The sequence below is a fragment of the Bidens hawaiensis genome, unplaced genomic scaffold (assembly GCF_021521415.1).
Source record: "Bidens hawaiensis isolate Kalapana, Puna unplaced genomic scaffold, B.hawaiensis_p1.1 tig00001575_1, whole genome shotgun sequence".
Lineage (NCBI taxonomy): Eukaryota > Viridiplantae > Streptophyta > Magnoliopsida > Asterales > Asteraceae > Bidens > Bidens hawaiensis.
Genome location: NW_027491088.1, coordinates 628,388 through 649,568, shown reverse-complemented (window position 1 = coordinate 649,568; position 21,181 = coordinate 628,388). Strand labels below are relative to the sequence as shown.

Sequence of the window (21,181 nt, the reverse complement as noted above, 5' to 3'; positions counted from 1 at the left end):
CACTTCTCATTTTTATTACCCTTTGTAGAATAACTTGACCCGTATATTATTATTACAATAATTTATTTCCATTCACATTTTCTAAATTTTCCAACATTTTTTCAGCAAACCCATCCGCCGATGTTGTTTATAAAAACAACAAAACAGAAAGGCTTCCTGTTTCTCTCGTAGAAACCCGATCAAAATCAAATTGCTCAAAATACCCATTCTCTATACTCAGAAGCTGTTCTTTTTTAGCTAATTTTGCAATACCACAATTATCAGAACTATGAACACCACACTGCTTACTTTCTTCACCCTCAACTTCCTTCTTTAATCAACACTTTTCATTCTTTTTTTTTTCTTGGTTTTGATAAAAAAATTGAATTTTTATAAATTCTATGGCTGCTGGACCTGAAACTGAGGCTTCTGTGGTCAAGAGTATGGAAAGTGAGAGTCTTGATTTGGTACATTCCGATGATAATAATAAAAATAGTAATAATGTGACTAATTTGGGTCCAAAATCAGAAATTAAAATGCAAGAATTTATTGTTGATATAATGATATGTTGTCTTCTTTGAAACTGAATCCTTTGGCTAAGGAATTTTTTCCATCTTACTCATCAACTGATCACAATCATCCTGGGATTGAAGGATATCCCAATAACCCAAGGGTACCTATCTCTCTACCTAAACTTTATATTATATCAGTGTAAAGTTATTATTGGCTAACGGGTCATAGTTTAGATTATTAAAATTTTGTTGGCCGGTTATGTTAAATTCTTGAATTTGTGTCATAATTTTACCAAATATTGCTTTCTAATGTAGCTATGATATAAGAAGATCATTTTTATTTATTTATTAATGTTTCTTAAATTTTCAGGGTGTGTGACAAGTTAATGTTTTTCTGCTAATTTTCTTGATGTTTTATTGGTTTAAAATGAGGAACCTTGAAAGAAAAATATATAAATAAAAGTTTTCGATTTGCGATTCTTAATATAATCTTGGATGGTTGATTCTGGATTTCTTTCATATGTTAATAAAGGTCATCAAATATGATAGGAGTATACAACCTTAAATCATTTGGATAATATTTTTGTCACGTACATGTTCGATAATTTTCTTATATTATCGCTGAAGAAACACTAATTGACCCCGGGCAGATTACGGATAATCTGGGGGTTAAATAGATGTTTCCCACGAGGGTTAGGTCCGGCAAGATGGTTCCTCTGATGACCTGCAAAACAGACACCGTGAGCTCGTCACTGAGAAGGGGGGGTGCCTCCTTGTGACCACCCTCCGGCGTGAAAATCAGAGTAGATTGCTCTTGAATATAAGTGTATATTAAGAGATTGCTAGAGAAGATAAGATAATGAGATATCAGATAATGTAAGATAATGTAATGTGTCCATACCATTCCAAGGTGTTGGAGTATTTATAGCCGAAGGTAGGTTTCCAAGAAGGTACAGCCGGCTGAATAGTATTCCTGTTCTGCCAACTGTGGGCTACGCACATGCCATGCTGGTAGTTGGTGGGTAGGCAGCGGCTGATAGTGACCAGGCCGGCTGTGTACTATTCTTTTCCACAAACTGCAGGCTATGCACGTGCTACGACAGGTTGGTGAGTAGGCAGCGGCTGATAGTGACCAGGCCGGCTGTGTACTATTCCTTTGTCACAGTGAGCTGTCGCTGCTTTGGTAAGACCTTTTGTCCATACCTCGTCAGGTACAGTACAAAAGGTCCTCCAGTAGCGTACGGACTGGCTCATTTGGGCGGGAGTATTCCCGGCTTTGGGCGGGAGTGTTCCCGGCTTGCTCACTCCTTCTTCAGGTGACATTACTGAATTATTTAAGAGTTAAGTGCCTTGTGCGTGTAGCCTTGCTGCGCGGGTAGCCTTCCCTGATGGCTAGTATCCGTTACTGCGGGAACAGGCGGAGTACGTCGACCATTGGGAGGCTTTTCCTACGGGAACAGCTTGCGTACTGCGCGTAAGGACGTCACGTCTCTGAGCATGGTGGGTCCTGCGGATCCAGTTGGTTTCTGCGCAGACGTCTCTCTTCAAGGTGAGTCTTGCGAGTTTAGCCTTTGCGCAGACGTCCCTGTTGAAGGTGAGTCTTGCGGTTTCAACTGCGCAGACGTCCCTCTTTGAGGTGAGTCTTGCGGGTCCAACTGGGCTCAGCTGGAACCTACCTCTTCAAGTCCCCCCAGTCCAATGTTCTTCTCATGAATTGTTAATAAGTGAGGTGAACTTTTGGACTTAAGCAATGGGTTTTGAAAAGGGTTTAGTTTTAAGGTTTTCCATGGGGATTCTTCCCGCGGAAGTCCTAATGTCACATGCAGAAATTCCCGACTTTTCTGCTTGATCTTTGGGTATGATGCGGGTAGGTCTGTAACCTCCTCGCAAGTCAGGAGCGTTGAGTTCCACTTGTGTAGATTCTCCATGAGGTTTTGGTAGTTTTGAACATAGTGATCAATTATGTTAAAACAACCAATTCCATCTTGGAGCTACCAGCAATCTAGTTCTCGACGTTCCCGCTATGCGGGGATGTTATTCCCGTTTCCGCAAGCATGGCCCAGAAGATCCTTCTTGGTTTCAATTCCCTGCGGAGTGCTAGGTATGTGAAGGGTTTCGCCTTGACACTTTACCCGCACTCGTCTTATAGTTACTTTACTTCCAAGGTATTCCTGGCTTCAATTCCCTGCGGGTGCTAAGTATGTGAAGGGTTTTGCCTTGACACTGTACCCGCACCCGTCTTATAGTTACTTGGTTGCCGAGGTATTCTTGGCTTCAATTCCCTGCAGGTGCTAAGTATGTCAAGGGGTTGGTGAGTAGGCAGCGGCTGATAGTGACCAGGCCGGCTGTGTACTATTCCTTTGTCACAGTGAGCTGTCGCTGCTTTGGTAAGACCTTTTGTCCATACCTCGTCAGGTACAGTACAAAAGGTCCTCCAGTAGCGTACGGACTGGCTCATTTGGGCGGGAGTATTCCCGGCTTTGGGCGGGAGTATTCCCGGCTTTGGGCGGGAGTGTTCCCGGCTTGCTCACTCCTTCTTCAGGTGACATTACTGAATTATTTAAGAGTTAAGTGCCTTGTGCGTGTAGCCTTGCTGCGCGGGTAGCCTTCCCTGATGGCTAGTATCCGTTACTGCGGGAACAGGCGGAGTACGTCGACCATTGGGAGGCTTTTCCTGCAGGAACAGCTTGCGTACTGCGCGTAAGGACGTCACGTCTCTGAGCATGGTGGGTCCTGCGGATCCAGTTGGTTTCTGCGCAGACGTCTCTCTTCAAGGTGAGTCTTGCGAGTTTAGCCTTTGCAGACGTCCCTGTTGAAGGTGAGTCTTGCGGTTTCAACTGCGCAGACGTCCCTCTTTGAGGTGAGTCTTGCGGGTCCAACTGGGCTCTGCTGGGACCTACCTCTTCAATCGCGTTTGTAGTTAAAATTTTGTTGTGTATTATACAAAATTGGGTTTTGCTAAGTCATGGACTTTCCACCAACTGGTTGACTCGTTTAGATAAATGTTTTACACCCCTGGTTCTATTACTTTGAACATCAAAACACTAAAAGAGTTCATTTTTCAATTTTTGTTTTCTTAAATTAGAGGAGAAATAACTATGGCAACTCTCGGAGACCGTCATCTTTCAAAGCTCAACGAGAAGATAGCATTAAGAGAACTGTTTATGTATCGGATATCGATCACAATGTTAGTGAAACACAACTTATATATTAATATATTATTATGTACTATTTTTTTCATAGAATTCATATTATCAAAAGGGTTTCTTTAACATGGTTAACTATTAAGGTTTTGGATTGTCGGGTTTATGGCGATCCACATTCACGTCTGCACTTTGCGTTCGTTGAGTTTGGTGACGAGAGTATGACATTTTCTTTTTTACCTTTTTAGTTTACCAGTAAATGAACAACTTTTAGAAGTTTACATTAACATGCTGCAGACTCTGCAAGGGCTGCCGGCTGCGCTAAACCTTGGCGGTGCGATGCTTGGTTTTTCTCAAATTATTGTTTTGCCCTCGAAAACCGTCATCCTTCCTGTGAATCCAACTTTCCTCCCAAGGGTATGTAGGTCTTATGTTGTTTCGAATCATTAGTAGTTACAGAGTCTTGAGATACTACTCTCCAAAATTTATTCAAAGATTGATAATATCTATTATATTTCTGTTTTGTGTTGATAACTTGATACCATAAAAATCAGTGTACATTATTATTTTTCATGAGAAGTCTCTCAACCTGATGTTGGTGTGTTAAAATCTCCCAACTTGTAAAAAATACAATAAAAAGTCACTAAACTATTTTTTGTTAATAAAAGTCCCTATACTTGTCTAAAACACAAGTATCTGTGATTTTTTTTAAAGAGAAATATGCAATTTGCCTCCCTGGGTTATATCGTCGCTGGATGGAATAACACTGAAAACGAAATTGGGCATTTTGCACGTCTGTGTTTCTTCGGCGGGTTTTTTGACTCCTGCCGTTAGTTGACCAAGCGTTGACTGTTATTGGTGAAGGGTAAAGTTGTCATTGTACATTATAATAATAACAATAAATTAATAATAGATAATAATAATAATAATGATCTGATGAAGCTTCATCATCATCAACCTCATCACCCTCCCGTCCACCCTCCCCGTAGCACCTCCACCACCGCCGCACCTCCACCCTCCCGTCGCACCTCCACCACCGCCGCACCTCCACCCTCCTGTCGCACCCTCCTCGTCGCACCTCCATGATGATGGTGAAGATAGAATGATCATGATGAGGAAGCCAGATCATATTTTTTTTTACAAATTTCTTTATACCCATTTCAAGATATTTCAGATCTGCCCACTTTTCTTAAAAAAGATCCCTACATATATACATACCATACATTGGCGGTGGTCTTGCCGACGCCGCCTTTGCCGGAGGTGATGACGAACGGTAGGGTTTGGTGGTGGTGGTTGGTGGTTTGGTTAGGTGTTTGTGAAGTGGGTTTGATGGAATGAAGGTGGATGAGAATAGCGACGTCATCTCGCCGGTGACGGCGGCGGAAGATGATGGGGTTGGAAGATTCCTAGATCTGTTTGGTTGGTTTGGTACATGAGCAAATAAATCCATGGATTTACCAGGTAATAAATTATTTGATCAACATTCTTTTATGACTAGGTTTAAATTATTTTAATTGATGTTTTTTATTCATGACTGGGTAGATCACTGTACAAAGACAAGGAACATGCTGAAGTTGAATTCACTATAAGTTCATTCATTTTTTACTTTTGTTTTTGTTATTATTATTATTATTATTATTATTATTATTATTATTATTATTATTATTATTATTATTATTGTTTTGGATAAAAATCTGCTAAGGATCAAGTATCCAAATCTGTTAAGTGGGGTAAGGTGCTAACTTGACAATGACAAGTGTATAAGCGTGATATTGGTGAACACAAAGGTGTGATTACGAGGGAAAAAGCCCTTAATCACGATAGTCTTACTTCGGTCAAAACTTATCGAGGTAATTGTTGGTAAAATAACTCCGGTCAAGGATTAATAGGATAATCTTTGGTCGAAGCACTTTAGTCAATGATCAACAAGGTAACCTTTGGTCGATGAGTATATGGTTATCGTGGTCTCCGGCACAAAAAACCCCCGGACGGTGAAAACTATCACCGTCGATTATCTAGTGTGTAGAGGGTATTAATTTCTGCTCTAGTGTGTGTGTAAGTAAATGTGTGTTTCTAGCTCGATCGTATCTCGTATAAATAAAATAATAACAATAACAATAATTCCTATCTATTCGGAAGTTTTCCACTTAGCCGCTCCACGACCTTTGACCACGTGCCAATAGCCACCCAGTAGCGAGATAAGCGGAAGAACGAGTCTCATAGCCGTTGGTGTTATTTAATCATCAATCTTGTAGAGAATTCATCCATGATTAGTTATATTGAATTAGGATCCTGGATCCACATTCTAGCTATAGGATACACTGTGAGGATAGTTGATGCAAGTATGTCTTTAGAGTCGCTACACCTGTCTAACACATCACCATACTGAATGCAATCATTAGTAAAGAAATAATACCGAGGATCGTCGATCCTTTATATCCTGATATATTTTTTACGGATAAACCATCTAAAATACAGTCAAGGATAAAGGATCCTCAGTGTAAAAATCATGGCCTAACAATTGCCCCCAAAATGGCGGGTGATTGTGTGAAACAGCTGTCATTTTGAAATTTGAAATCCTGCAAAACAGAAGGTGATTAGACGTGTGTCAGGTGGTTTAATATCCACAAACCATAATTATGCGCCGCCTATATATATGATAACTATAATATTCTTATAACCACATATCCAAGCGTCCCTCAGGTATCTTTCTTTCTTTTCGTTAATCTTCCTTCAACATGTCAACTGCTTCTACATCTTCCTCCTCTTCTTTTTTCCATCCTGATGACCTTTATTCACAAAATCTCCTTCAATCACCCTCCTCCGAAATCTGTAAATTCACAGATTCGGATAACGATGAAATCCGATCACATTTTCCAGTGGACACAGTTTTTCGAACCTTCGATCCTGCAGCTCGTACTGACAGCATTTCGAAAAACTGGGTTTGCTTTCCGGCCCAACCGTTTCTCATCGGTTATAAGTATCCTTTCCCCAGTTTCACACCAAGGTTCTTCAATTTAGCGGGAATTTTTTATATCCAGGCCATGCCAATGTTGTGGAGAGTCCTTCATACAATAGAAAGGATATTCGTAGAAGAAGGATTCGAGTTCGGCTTAGAAGAATTAGCGTATCAATACAATCTTGTTACCCACGGGTCCCAACGCTTTGTCTTTAAATCAAAACCTCACCAAGAAAATCCCATTTCCAAAGTCACCCTTAATAGTACCCTTTGGAAAAACCAATTTTTCTTCGTAAGACGAGATTCTATTCCGGGTGGAACTAACCTTCCCAAAAAGTGGATACCAAAGGGTAGGATCCAGGATCCTTAGGTTACTAAGACAGGATATTCTATCCTTCTGCTAATAGTTTTTATCATTTGTGCAGTTGAAAATTTCGAATTGTTGGCTGATCTTCCAGGAGTTGAAGATAGAGTGAAGAGGTTTCTGTCATTAGATCCTGCAATTAGGACTTTTCAAGCAAAGTTTGTCGAAGCTTTTCAAAGATCAAACTCAGAATCAGTTATGCCAAGTAAGAATATTAACTCTTAATATAAAAAGTATTAATAATTTGAAAACTTATCTGTCAATTTGTTGTTTATAGGTGCTCCGAAATCAGGAAAATCTGCTTCCAAGTTTTCCCTTAAGGATATTTATTGCATGCTTACCAAGAAAAAGACCCCGAAATCAACCCCTACATCCGAGCCTCGCCTGATCACAACTCGAACAAAGTCTGGATCCAAGAGAAAGAGGAGTTCAGATACGGAGGATCCCTTTGACACCGAAAAGCAGATTCTGGACATGCTTTCTTCTGTAAGGATCCTTTATCTTTGTTAATTTCTATTATTCCAAGCATCTTCCTAAATTTATTCCGCTTTCACTCATAGGCCATTAATTCTGCCCGACACCACTATGAGAAGACTGTCGCAGAGCATAAGAAGACCCTCGCTGTGTTGAGATCAACGGCTGCTGCCAAGGAGAAAGCCCTCTCGAAGATGACCAAAGAGAAAAGAGAGATAGAGGCACATGCTGCTGCTTTGGCCGTCCAGATGCAGGACGAAATCAATCGGGTTGCCGAAGAAGCGAAAGTATGGGCAGCCAAGTCAATCTTTGAGGCCAGAATCAAAATGTTTACAGAAGCTAACGATCCATCTTTTGATAAGTCTTCATGGGAGATCAAAGAATGGAAGCAATCCTTGATCGACTTGAATGGAGGCGAGGATGAGACTGAAGCTATAATGGTTGAAGCGGGCGAAGCAGGAACAAGCGGTGTGAAGGATCTGAATGAAGCTGAAGGTGGAAACGAGTCACTGGTGGAGGTGAAGACAATCATATGAACGGGCGATGAAGGATACGAAAGACAAGGCCTAAGCCCGTTTTATTTTGTTTTTATTGTGTTTTTATGAAAAAATACTATGGTCTGTATTAAACAATAGTATTTAGGATAAAGGATATATGATCCTTAAGACAATCTGCGGGGGTGAAAAAGGTGGATGGATCCTCTGTTTGTGGGGATGAAGCCTTTGTTGCCCCTGTTTTTAATTTCCTGCACTTTATGAACTATTAGTAGCTTTTACTTAACCCGGATGTGGTCCATATTTTCGTATGGTGAAGTCCGGGTTAGGTAATTTTGGATAAGTCCTCGGGGCTTATCTTAATTAATATATAAATCTTTTGACTATTTACAAGTTATTTATCTTCAAAAATTTGTTAGATATAACTTTTAGCGTTATTAATAGTTTGACAAATATTCTTAAGTAAAAGGTTTCTAGGATAAAAGATCCTTAAAAATTTTTTAGAATAAAATATCCTTAAGGAAGAAAATATTTAGAAAAGAATATCCTTAAATCATAAATTTTAAGATAAAGTATCCTTAAGATAGACAAATTTTTAGTATTCAAATAACTTTAAGAAAATAGTCTTTTCAATTGGAATATCCAAATTTATTGCAATGAATAACAAGATTAAGTTTAACGATAAAGATCATACCAGAAGGTCTAGATAGACCTAAGTTACCAGAAGTATTGAACTCTTAATGTTCCTTACAAGAGTAGTTTTAGGATCCGGGATCCTTAGTTTCTCGATCTTCAGTAATAACTTAGAAAATTCGCTGCAAATAATTCATATTATTAATTGGGATCAAATCCGTTAAGATGGGGACAAGCCCATAAAATAAACTGGGGACAAGCCCAACAAATATTCTGGGGACAAGCCCAATAAACTGGGGACAAGCCCATCAAATTTTCTAGGGACAAGCCCGTGTAACTGGGGACAAGCCCAACAAATATTCTGGGGACAAGCCCAATAAACTAGGGACAAGCCCAACAAATATTCTGGGGACAAGCCCAATAATCTGGTGTTAAACTGGCGACATGGCCCTTGAGAAGAGGTGAAAACCCCTTAAACCTTAGGGGTAAACTGGCGACAAGGCCCTTGAGAAGAGGTGAAAACCCATTAAACCTTAGGGTTAAACTGGCGACAAGGCCCTTGAGAAGAGGTGAAAACCCCTTAAACCTTAGGAAATGGTACGTCTACCATATATCGTAGGATCCTCCATATAGCCGAAAACAACGAAATTGTCAGCCACTAAACGTGTACTGGTCCCGCTGCCTCGGACTATACGTCGGATATCGTGCGCAACTGGCGATCGTGAGAAAGGTGAAAACCTTTAAACCTTAGGGGATATGACCATCGGGGGTCATACCCAATCGTGGGCAAAGCCAAGGGAAATAGTAAAGTACCTTATATGTAAAGGAGATGTGTCCAATCTCTTATACATTGAACTTCTCCTTAGAATCTGCATTGTTACTTAAAAACTTGGAAAAGATGAACGTTAAAAATATATTATCCTTAGAATAACAAGAATATAAAATGATAAGTAATCAGATAGATATTACCTATTTTAAGATCCTTGATCCTTTAAGGATAATATATCCTCTCAGGATATTGGATCCTAATTAGAAAAAATATTTCTTTAGGTGGATAGCATTCCATGCTCTTGGTAGTCTATTACCTTCCATTGTAAGCAAATGATATGCCCCCTTTCCTGCTTCCGACTCAATCTGATAAGGTCCTTCCCATTTGGGCGCTAGCTTCCCATCAGCCGGATTTGTTGTGTTTTGGAAGGCTTTCCTTAAAACCAAATCTCCTTCCGGAAATCTTCTGATTATGATATTTTTGTTGTATACCCCAGCTACCCTTTGTTGATAAGCTGCCATTCTGATCTTTGCTAGGTCTCTGAGTTCTTCTATAGTATCCAAGTCTTCAAGAAGGATATCCTCATTGGCTTGAGGATCACGGATGCTCGTTCTCGCAGTAGGAACCACCATTTCTGTGGGAATTACTGCTTCGGATCCAAACACCAGTGAAAAGGGTGTTTGACCTGTTGCATTCTTTGGAGTTGTTCTGTCTGCCCAAAGAACATAAGGAAGTTTTTCAGCCCATTTTCCCTTCTTGGATCCTAGCTTCTTCTTCAGATTGTTGATGATGATCTTGTTGCTAGACTCTGCTTGACCATTGGCTTGAGGATGAACCGGAGTGGAAGTAATCATTTTGATGCCCCAACTGTCACAAAAGTTAGTGGTTCTGTTCCTGATAAACTGGGAACCATTGTCACAAATAATTTCAGCAGGAATACCAAATCTAGTTATAATATTTCGTTTAATAAAAGATATTACTTCCCTTTCTCGGACTTGTACAAATGCTTCTGCCTCAATCCATTTGGAGAAGTAGTCAGTCATGGCAAGCAAAAAGACTTTTCCACCGGGTGCTTTTGGTAACTTACCTACAATATCCATACCCCATTTCATGAAAGGCCATGAGGAGGATATAGGATATAAATGCTCTGCTGGCTAATGAAGGATGTTTGCATGTCTTTGACAAGCATCACGTTTCCTTGAATACTCCACTGCATCCTTCTTCATTGTTGGCCAGAAGTATCCGGTTCTAAGTATTCTAGAAAATAATGCTCTTCCACCTGTGTGATTACCGCAATCTCCTTCATGAAAATCCTTGAGTACTTCTTTGATCTCAGGATCCTCAATGCATCTTAAGTATGGACATGCAAGAGATTTTCTATATAGCATATCATCTAATACAATGTACTGTGATACCTTGAGTTTGAAGGATCTGGGATTCTCTGTTGTTGGAATTTCTCCTGTTTGTATATACTTTTTGATCGGGAGGATCCAGGATCCTTGATTGTCCAAGGATAATGGATCCCAAAGCACAATCTGCTTATCATTTGTTATTTCCCCAACTTCTTGCTCTCCTATTGCTGGCGAGAGTATGTGAATAATTGGGATCTTGGTTTTTTTTGGTATTTTTAAGGATGAGGCTAGATTTGCCAAAGCGTCTGCCCCGACATTTTCTTCTCTTGGTACCTGTACTATACTAAACACTTCGAAGGATTTTGCTAATTCCTTCACAATTTCTATATATTTGATCATATTTTCACCTTTTACGGTATAAGAACCGTTAAAGTGGTTAGTAATGAGTAAAGAATCCATATAAACTTGAAGATACCTGATCCTCATATTTTTGGCTAAGAGTAAACCTGCTATAAGTGCTTCGTATTCTGCTTCATTGTTGGTAGCTTGGAATGCACATGCAATGGACTGGGGTATTATGTCCCCTTGTGGCGATTTCAGTAGTATGCCCAATCCCGTTCCTCTTACGTTGGATGCTCCATCTGTGAAGAGGATCCAAGGATCCTTGATCTTTCCCAGTTGTTGGACCTCCAAGTCAGCTTCTTTTTGTAGATCACTAGTGAAATCAGCCACAAAGTCCGCCAGTTCTTGAGACTTGATTGCTGTTCTTGGCTCGTACTGGATATCATATGCACTTAACTTCACTGCCCATTTGGCCATTCTTCTTGACAACTCTGGTTTTCTGAGAACATTCTTCAAAGGATAATTAGTTCTCAAAATAATAGGATGAGTTTCAAAATAATGTCTCAATTTAGTAGAAGCCATAATTAAAGCAAGAATTAATTTTTCAAGATGAGAATACCTGGCTTCTGCATTTAACAGAATTTTACTTACATAATATACGGGGTGTTGTTCACCTTCATGATCCTTAACGAGAACAGCACTTACTGCATTAACTGAAACTGCTAAGTATAAATACAAGGATTCTCCATCCACAGGCTTCATTAAGGATGGTGCTGAGGATAAGTAATCCTTCAACGACTTGAGTGCCGCCTCATGTTTTTCTGTCCATTCAAACTTCTTATTCTTTCTAAGAATACCGTAGAAGTCTTTACATTTCTCGGAGGATCTTGAGATGAATCGGTTGAGAGCGGCTATTCTTCCTGTGAGCCTTTGGACATCCTTTGTATTTGCAGGAGACTTCAAATTGAGGATGACTTCAATCTGCTCGGGGCTTGCTTCAATTCCTCTCTTAGTCACCATATATCCCAGAAACTTTCCAGCCTTAACACCAAAGTGGCATTTTGACGGATTCAGTTTCATGTTATATTGGTCGAGGATGTTGAATGCTTCCTCGAGGTCTCTAAGGTGATCCTCAGCTTTCTTTGATTTTACCACCATATCATCTATGTAGACCTTCATAGTCTTACCCAATTGATCCTTGAACATCATGTTGACTAATCTTTGGTATGTTGTCCCTGCATTTCTTAGTCCAAACGGCATAGCAGTATAACAGTATATGCCGGTAGGAGTCATGAATGATGTATCCTCTTGATCAGATGGTTCCATCTGAATTTGTTGGAATCCAGAGGAAGCATCCATAAAGGTAAGCATTTCATGTCCTACCGTTGCATCCACCATGGAATCTATATGTGGTAATGGGAAAGGATCCTTGGGGCATGCCTTGTTTAAATCAGTAAAATCGACACACACCCTCCACTTTCCATTCTTTTTTGAAACAACGACCACATTAGCTAGCCATCGAGGATATTGAACCTCTCTGATCATACCGGCCTTAAGAAGTTTTTCAACTTCTTCTTGTATGATCTTGTTCCTCTCAGGAGCGAATTTCCTTCGCTTCTGATGGACGGGTTTAAAAGATAAATCAAGGCCGAGTTTATGAGTGATTACCTCTTTTGAAATACCTGTCATGTCCGAGTGCTTGAAGGCAAAGGTAGATCTTCTTCGCCCTAAGAAGGATATTATATCCTCCTCAATCTTACTTGGGATACTGGATCCTAGGAACACCTTTATTTCAGGATCCTCGGGGTCCAATGATACTTCTTTAAGGTCTTTCTCCTGAGCTTCCATCACGTCCCTAGGATGTTGCTGTAGTTGCTATGCTATGGTCGGCTTGGTTGTTGGCTTCATTGATGATGAATAATAATTCTTGGCCTCCGCTTGGTTACCTACTATATTTACAACTCCCAAGACGTAGGTAACTTGATGCACTGGTGGTAAGTTGAGGCTACAGCCTTCATTCCATGGAGCCACGGCCTACCTAAAATAACATTGCAACAGGAAAGGTTATCTATAACACAAAATTTTTGGTATGAATTTAACCCTTCGATATAAATTGGGAGGTTGATGTCCCCCAGTGTCTTCTTGGTTTCGCCACTGAAACCAACTAGCACCGATGTTCTAGGGATGATTTCTGAATCCGGGATGTTCATTTTCTTAAGGACATCATGTTGGATAATGTTGACCGAGCTACCGCCGTCTACTAGGATCCTGCGTACATAATGGTTAGAGATAAATAAAGTAATAATCAAACCGTCATGATGAGGATCCTGAATGTTCAGCTTGTCTTCCTCATCGAAGAAGATTCTCTTGTCTGTTGTTAATGTGGTCGACACTATTGGAAGATCTCCGTTATCCATATTGATCTCCTTGGCGAATCTTTTTGTGGCAGAGAAGGAAGTTCCACATATGTCTGAACCTCCCGAGATGAAATTAACTGCTCGCACATCTGGCTTGTCTTGTTGAGGATCCTGGATCCTTGAATTAAAAAAGATTCTCTGATCAGTCACTCGAGTAGTGGGGATGAGTGGTCTTCTCTCATTATCCAACTCGAATTCTTCTACGGGACTCTCTGCTACGGCACAAGAATCTCTAAACAATTCGTAGTCTCTGGAGACAAAGTTGATCACATGAGCATCCGGCGGTAGCGGTGTTGCTTTTTGTGGAAGATCTTCAGGATTCTGGATCTTGGATTTCTTCCTTCCCAAGAGTTCTTTAAAGTGACCCTTGCTCAGGAGGTATCCAATTTCTTTCCTTAAGGCGATGCATTCGTCTGTCGCGTGGCCAAAATCTTCGTGAAAAGCGCACCACTTAGACTTATCCTTGAAGCCGACAACCTTTTCATTCTTTCGGGGCCACCTTGCTTTTTCTCCCAGATCTTTCATGGCACAAATCAAGCCATGAGTATCTACAGAGAAACAGTAATCAGAGATGCAAGGATAGTCTTCATCGTCATCTCCTTCTTCAACTGCCCGTACGTTCTGATTGTTAAACATGGCGTACGGCTTCGAATTGTTGTTCCTATTCCAGGATCCTTTATTCTTTTCAGGAGTTTCTTGCTTCGTTTGTCCCCCGAGACGATCCTGGATCTTTTTATCTTCTTCTAAGCGGATGTATCTTAATGCCCTGCTTCTGACTTCATCTAATGTCCTGCATGGAGTCATCACTAAATCATCATAAAAAGGGGAGCTCTTTTGAATTCCCATCTTGAATGCTTCAACAGCAGTAGTCATATCAAGGTTTGGGATTTCTAGAGCTTCCTTTCCAAACCTGGTAATGAAATCCCTAAGGGATTCATCACTAGGCTGGATAACACGATATAAATCACTGGTTAACCTCTCAAATTTTCGACTACAGGAAAATTGAGTGTTAAACAAATTAACTAAATGAGAGAAAGATGTAACCGAGAAAGGGGGGAGACTTAGCAGCCATTTTAGTGCAGCTCCTGTTAGTGTGGCTCCAAATCCTTTACAAAGGCAAGCCTCTTTGAGTCTCTCAGGAACAGGATTAATTTCCATTCTCTCCCGATATTGGGCAACATGTTCCTCAGGATCGGTGCTCCCATCATACGTCTTCATGTTGGGAGTTTGAAACCGCTTCGGGATTTCAGTATCACATATGGGCGGAGCGAATCTGGATAATTTGTGACTCCCCTCCGGTATTTCAGGGATTGGACGTATCACTCCCGGGACACTGGATATCATATCCTTTAGCTTCTGTAATTCTCTGCCATGGCCTGGTTGATACCTGAATCATGCATGGGAACATGGTTAGTATCTAAAGATATAGGATCATACTAGTTACCTCTCTGCGGGGTGGAGTTTGGTATTCCAGACGAGTATCTGGGATAAGAGGAGTCAGCAATCGGAATAGGTCCTCCAGAAGCTATGGTCCGCATGGGGATTATATCTTCTTCATGGACTTCGGAGGATCGTTGATGTTGGAAGCCTGAGGATCCTTGATTCGGAAAGAAGGGTCCTTGATTCGGGGTGAAGGATCCTTGAGGTTGGGTACCATAGGATCCTTGTGGAAGGATGACCGATCATTACCGATAATATGAGGATCCTTGATTCTGCTGACCCATGGATCCCTGTTGAAGGATAGATGATCCTGGCTGAAATAGCGAGGATCCTTGAGTTTGCTGACCCATGGACCCTGGTTGAAGGATGGATGATCCTTGCGAGAACTGCGCCATGGATTCTGGACTGCTGAAATCCAGCATCCTGGGCATCAAGGGGGTGAGATCCTCTGCTGGCCTCATGTTCTTCTTGAGATCCTCTATCTCACGTAGGATCCTCTGATTAGTCTTGTTCTGTTGCTCCATGTATGCTTTAACCTGCGAAAACATAGATGAAACATCACTGTTAGTATTAACCACCGGGGCAGCAACAACAACATTTTTTAAGCTCTGGAAGACTGGTAGTTGAGTCTTGCTCCCAGCAGCAACAGGCCGTTGCGTTCCCGTGATTGGCGGAGGCATCGGTGGAAAAGTCCTCGATGAGAAAGGAACCGTAGTCGGCATGGTTGATGAAGCAGAGGTTGATTGAGAGGCCATTGATAGTGATATGGGTATGAAAAAGTTGAGAATGATAAGAATAAAATGGATTATAGCACCAATTGCCCCACGTTGGGCGCCAAATTGTTTTGGATAAAAATCTGCTAAGGATCAAGTATCCAAATCTGTTAAGTGAGGTAAGGTGCTAACTTGACAATGACAAGTGTATAAGCGTGATATTGGTGAACACAAAGGTATGATTACGAGGGAAAAAGCCCTTAATCACGATAGTCTTACTTCGGTCAAAACTTATCGAGGTAATCGTTGGTAAAATAACTCCGGTCAAGGATTAATAGGATAATCTTTGGTCGAAGCACTTTAGTCAATGATCAACAAGGTAACCTTTGATCGATGAGTATATGGTTATCGTGGTCTCCGGCACAAAAAACCCCCGGGCGGTGAAAACTATCACCGTCGATTATATTAATAGAACGAAAGCTGGTTACAAATGTGGTGGAGAATATGATCGAGATTACAGAGTATGCTAGTGTGTAGAGAGTATTAATTTCTGCTCTAGTGTGTGTGTAAGTACATGTGTGTTTCTAGCTCGATCGTATCTCGTATAAATAAGATAATAATAATAACAATAATTCCTATCTATTCGGAAGTCTTCCACTTAGCCGCTCCACGACCTTTGACTACGTGCCAATAGCCACCCAGTAGCGAGATAAGCGGAAGAACGAGTCTCATAGCCGTTGGTGTTATTTAATCATCAATCTTCTAGAGAATTCATCCATGATTAGTTATATTGAATTAGGATCCTGGATCCACATTCTAGCTATAGGATACACTGTGAGGATAGTTGATGCAAGTACGTCTTTAGAGTCACTACACCTGTCTAACACATCACCATACTGAATGCAATCATTAGTAAAGAAATAATACCGAGGATCGTCGATCCTTTATATCCTGATATATTTTTTACGGATAAACCATCTAAAAGACAATCAAGGATAAAGGATCCTCAGTGTAAAAATCATGGCCTAACAATTATTATTATTATTATTATTATTATTTATTATTTATTATTATTATTATTTCATTGAACGAGATCTGTCATGTTTTCCAAATCAAAGTTTCCAGGCGACGATCAATTTTAAGAGAAGATGAGAAAAGAGAAGAGACAAATTGAAGTGAGAGAAGGGTAGGTGGTAGCGGCGGTGACGGGCGGCGGTTGTTACCGGAGACGGTGGTTGCTGGCTTCAGTGATAAAGAATAAAAGGCTTGTTCATCTATCTTTGATTTATAAAAGGCTTTAGTGATTGATTAATCATTTGGTATATGAAGATGATGAAGATAGGTAGATGATGATGATGATGATGATGATGAGGAAGTGATGAATATATATTTCATATTGTGTAAGTATAACAAACATTAGTTCAGTTCAAATGGTAAGTTTTGTTTGTTGTTAAACAAGAGGTTAGGGGTTCGAACCCCAGCCTCTACACGATTTTGAAATATAAGTTTTAGAATTAATTATAGGCTCAGGGTTAAAACGGTAATTTCAACATTTTTTGGTCAGTCAACTCACGGTCAACTGACGGCTAGGGCACAAACTGACCCGCCAAAATTTCACAGTGGGCCAAAGTTCGCAAAATATTTTTCAGTGGTTAACCCATCCAGCGACGATATAAACCAGGAAGGCAAATAGCAGATTTCTCTTTTTTAAATAAAGGCGAAAATAGTTAGATAAAAAAAAGAGAAGAAGAAGAAGAAATTTTTACCATCATATTTTGGCTAATTTAATGCAAAAATTAGTTTAGGTGACTTTTTCGTGTATATTTTACTAGTTGAGGGAATTTAATATGCCAAAATTAGGTTGAGTGACTTCAATATATATGGTTTTTATGATGTTAATTCTTCTTTTTTACCTACCTTACTATTTATTTCTCTTGATGTTTTGGGATTTAATCAGAGGATGAAAGAGAGATGTGCGCAAGAACAGTCTACTGTACAAATATTGACAAGAAGGTTTGTGACCATTTTTCTTATTTACTTCTGATTTTAAATCAATTTCCTAGAATAAAGAGCGAAGTCAAGAATTTCTTTGAAACAAGATGTGGTGAGGTTAAACCGACCCTCAAAATTTGAATTTTATCACAAATTTTTCATTACCTGAGGTTGTAACCGTCATTTAAATTTTTTGCGTGAAGGTCTCTCGACTGAGGCTTTTGGTGGATAATGTTCATATAACCCGCATTGCTTTTGTTGAGTTTGTAATAGTAAGTTCAAAACTTCATTGCATATGATGGGTGTTGAGAGCTCGAGACCGGCTCACTAAAAATTCGAATCAAGCAAAGCTTAAACTGGCCCGAGACTTGAAATTAGCTTGTTTAATAAATAAGCCGAGTTTTACTCGTTGAGCTTGACCCCACTCGTCATGATAAATATATAATTTGTATTTAATATATTAAATGCATATTTATATAATAATTCTTGCTATATATAAAATCATGATAAAAGTAATTATATAATATATATTATGTTATATATATAAATTACAATTAAAAAATATATAAAAAATAGTTATGAATAAGATTTTGTAAACGATAAATGATAAACGAGCTTGAGCCTAAAAATATCTTGTTTAATAAACGAGTCTTAGCCCAAGCTTCACTAATCGAGTTTAAGCCGGCTCTTAAGCCTGAACGATCCTAGTTATTTCTACAGTTTTTTATTTTATATATTGGATGTGTAGTTATATAATAACTTAAAAAGTATTATATATAGAATTTTGATAAATAATTATAAAATATATATGGTTGTATATACAAAAGTTATATATAATTAAAAAATTATATAAAGTAATTTCAAATAATATTACGTGATTTATAAATAATAACCGAGCCGGACTCAAGCTCTAGCCTAGCTAGTCATGCCCGGGTTGGGCCGTTTACACCCTAGGCGTTGTACACTTACTAAGAGCATCTAAATCAAGGAACAATTACCAAGGTTTGAACACATGTGTCACTTCCAAACTTGATAAAATTCAAACTTCATTGTTGTAGCTAAAAGTTTGTTTAAGTGGGTTTGTATTATCAAACTTCAAACAAACTGTCATGTTGGATTTTCAAAAGGTTGTTTATTAAAAGAGAGTATATATTTTCACAATTGTCATATTGTTATGAATACACCGACGAATTGGGCAAGTTGTATAACACCTTTTCCACAATTGTCAAATATGGTCACATGAACACTCCAAGTAATAATCTAATAATATGAATTTGTTGGCAGTTTCACTTTTACGTAGTATAAATAATACTACAATGTAAATGAAATATTATCCAAGTACACATTCTCATCTTTCCTTTTATCCTCCTGTTTATTTATTCAAATATTACTTCAATAATATCGTTGTAACTAAGGCTAATATTATAACACGTTATCAGCACAAGCCGCTTATATCCTAATCAAGAAAGGTAATAGACACAAAGGTATCTACATAAGCATCATAAACACTTCTTTAATTATGTGCATTGAAAATATATCTATGCATATACATATACTAAGTAATAACAATAATGTGTATAAACATTTGTGAAGTTAAGGAGGGGCGAAGTTGACTTTAGGCGAAGTTAAAAAAAAAAAAAAAGAGTTTTCGTCTGTATGGCCAGGTGTACACGATTATTGTGAGACCGAAGACGTTGTTCCGTCAACGAGTGAAACTTGTTATCTCTTGGTCTTACGTGTGAAAAAATACGTGTCAACTCTGGATATGGAGTTGAGGTTGTGAATGGGATATTGATTGAAACTGGATGTTGACACATATTTAGGTGTTTGTGGGCAATGAAATTGTTGTTGTTCGAGGTTGACCAACTGAAGAAAGTCAAATTGAACTGAAGGTTTTCGTCATTACTGGATTGCGGTCAGAGCATATTATTTATGTTATTTTCAAGGAGTTCGAGAATTGGATCCTGAAACGTGATGCTTATTTATTAGAGTGAAAATTCTGGAACAAGTTGGATTTAATCGGGAATTAAAGTGTTTATGTTCTTGATCGTTATCCCTGGTGATTGAAGATGCTTCGGATTAATTAATGGTCATGTGTGTTAGATTCTGTCAAGGTGGTTTTGTGATGAAATTGATCACTTGATGTTGAATAGTTGAAGATTAAACCTTATCGTATGCCGACGTGTTGGTGAAGTTGTGGAGGGAGCCCAACTTCACGTGTTGTGAAGTCAGAAGGACTCACGTGATTGGTTGAGATGATCAATTAGGCACGGGGATGCATGCATTTCAAAGACCTCAATCTATATAGTCGGAGAAGCTTACACTGAAGGGGAGATCTGATATGGAAGACGCTGGGTGATTGGTAGATTTGTGAAGCTACAAGACAGTTTCAGACACGGCTGGTTGAAGAGCAAACAGAAGATCATCAGTTAAGAGGGAGTCTGTTGGTGCATGTTTTGTAACAGATGATCTTTTGTGTTTGTTAGAATTGAGAGCAACGGTCAAAGGGGAGTCTGTTGGTGCATGTTTTGTGACCGTCGCTATGCAATTCTGTTCAGCCGAAACGAAGTACGAAGTTTGAACAACTTCGCCATAGGCGAAGTTATAACAACTTCGCCTTTGGCGAAGTTGTAACAACTTCGCCTACTGGCCCAAGCCCAAGCCCGTGAAGTTGTGATTATATATATTGGCTGTGTCTTGTTTAGGTTGAAAATCCAGAAAAGTTAGAGTTTTGTGTGTTAAGTTCAAGTAGCTAGAGAGAAACCGAGAGAGAGAGTCGTGTGGGATGACCCGAGGTAGAGCTCACCTCGGGTCGGCCGTCATTTGTTTTCATGTTTGGTATGTAAGTGTTTTGGTTATTTTATAAAAGATTTGCAGATTTGTTTATCCCATTCGTGTGTTTGTTCGTGTGTTTATGTATCTGTAATCGTGTTCTTCGTCTTCTACACCAATAAACGAGTCTAGGAGGATTCCGCACACCTAGACCTCGTGCGGATCTCGTATCGATCGGCGACACCCCCCGCGGGGACTTACAACATTTTTATTAAAATTTGATAACCATTCTAATTTTTATATGCACACTAATATATCATTTAAAAGTTAGAATTATTTACACTAACAATTTTATTCTTATTATTATGCATAATAATTATATATTTTATAAAATAAACTGTATTTATTATCTTATTTATTATCTTACTTTAAAATAATTAATATTATATATATATACACACACACACACAAACGGTAATGTTACCGTTATAAAACGGTAATATAGCCGTTGTAAAACGGTTATAAATTTTCACTATAAATAACCAATTATTAACCCCATTTCATTTACAACAAATATTCTTCTTATTAAATTTATCCAAAATAAAGTTTTTCAAAATGATTCACCCGGTTTTGCTGTTGGTCACTATAATGCTTATACTACTTCTCATTCTAATTTTTAATCTCCCATCTGAAGATTTCGACATTTTCTTTTTCTTTTATATGTTTATAGCTCTACCAATGTATTGTATCTCATTGTTGATTGATATATTGTAAGGCCCCGTTACCGGTAGCCCTACTTTCGTGTTGGATTTACTCATAAACGCAG

At 39.1% G+C, this 21,181-nt stretch overlaps 1 pseudogene; it reads left to right on the top strand.

Annotated features, from left to right (window-relative positions):
- The first annotated feature begins 380 nt into the window (after positions 1-380).
- LOC143584850 (polyadenylate-binding protein-interacting protein 9-like) lies at positions 381-17,882 on the top strand (annotated as a pseudogene).
- The last annotated feature ends 3,299 nt before the right edge of the window (positions 17,883-21,181 follow it).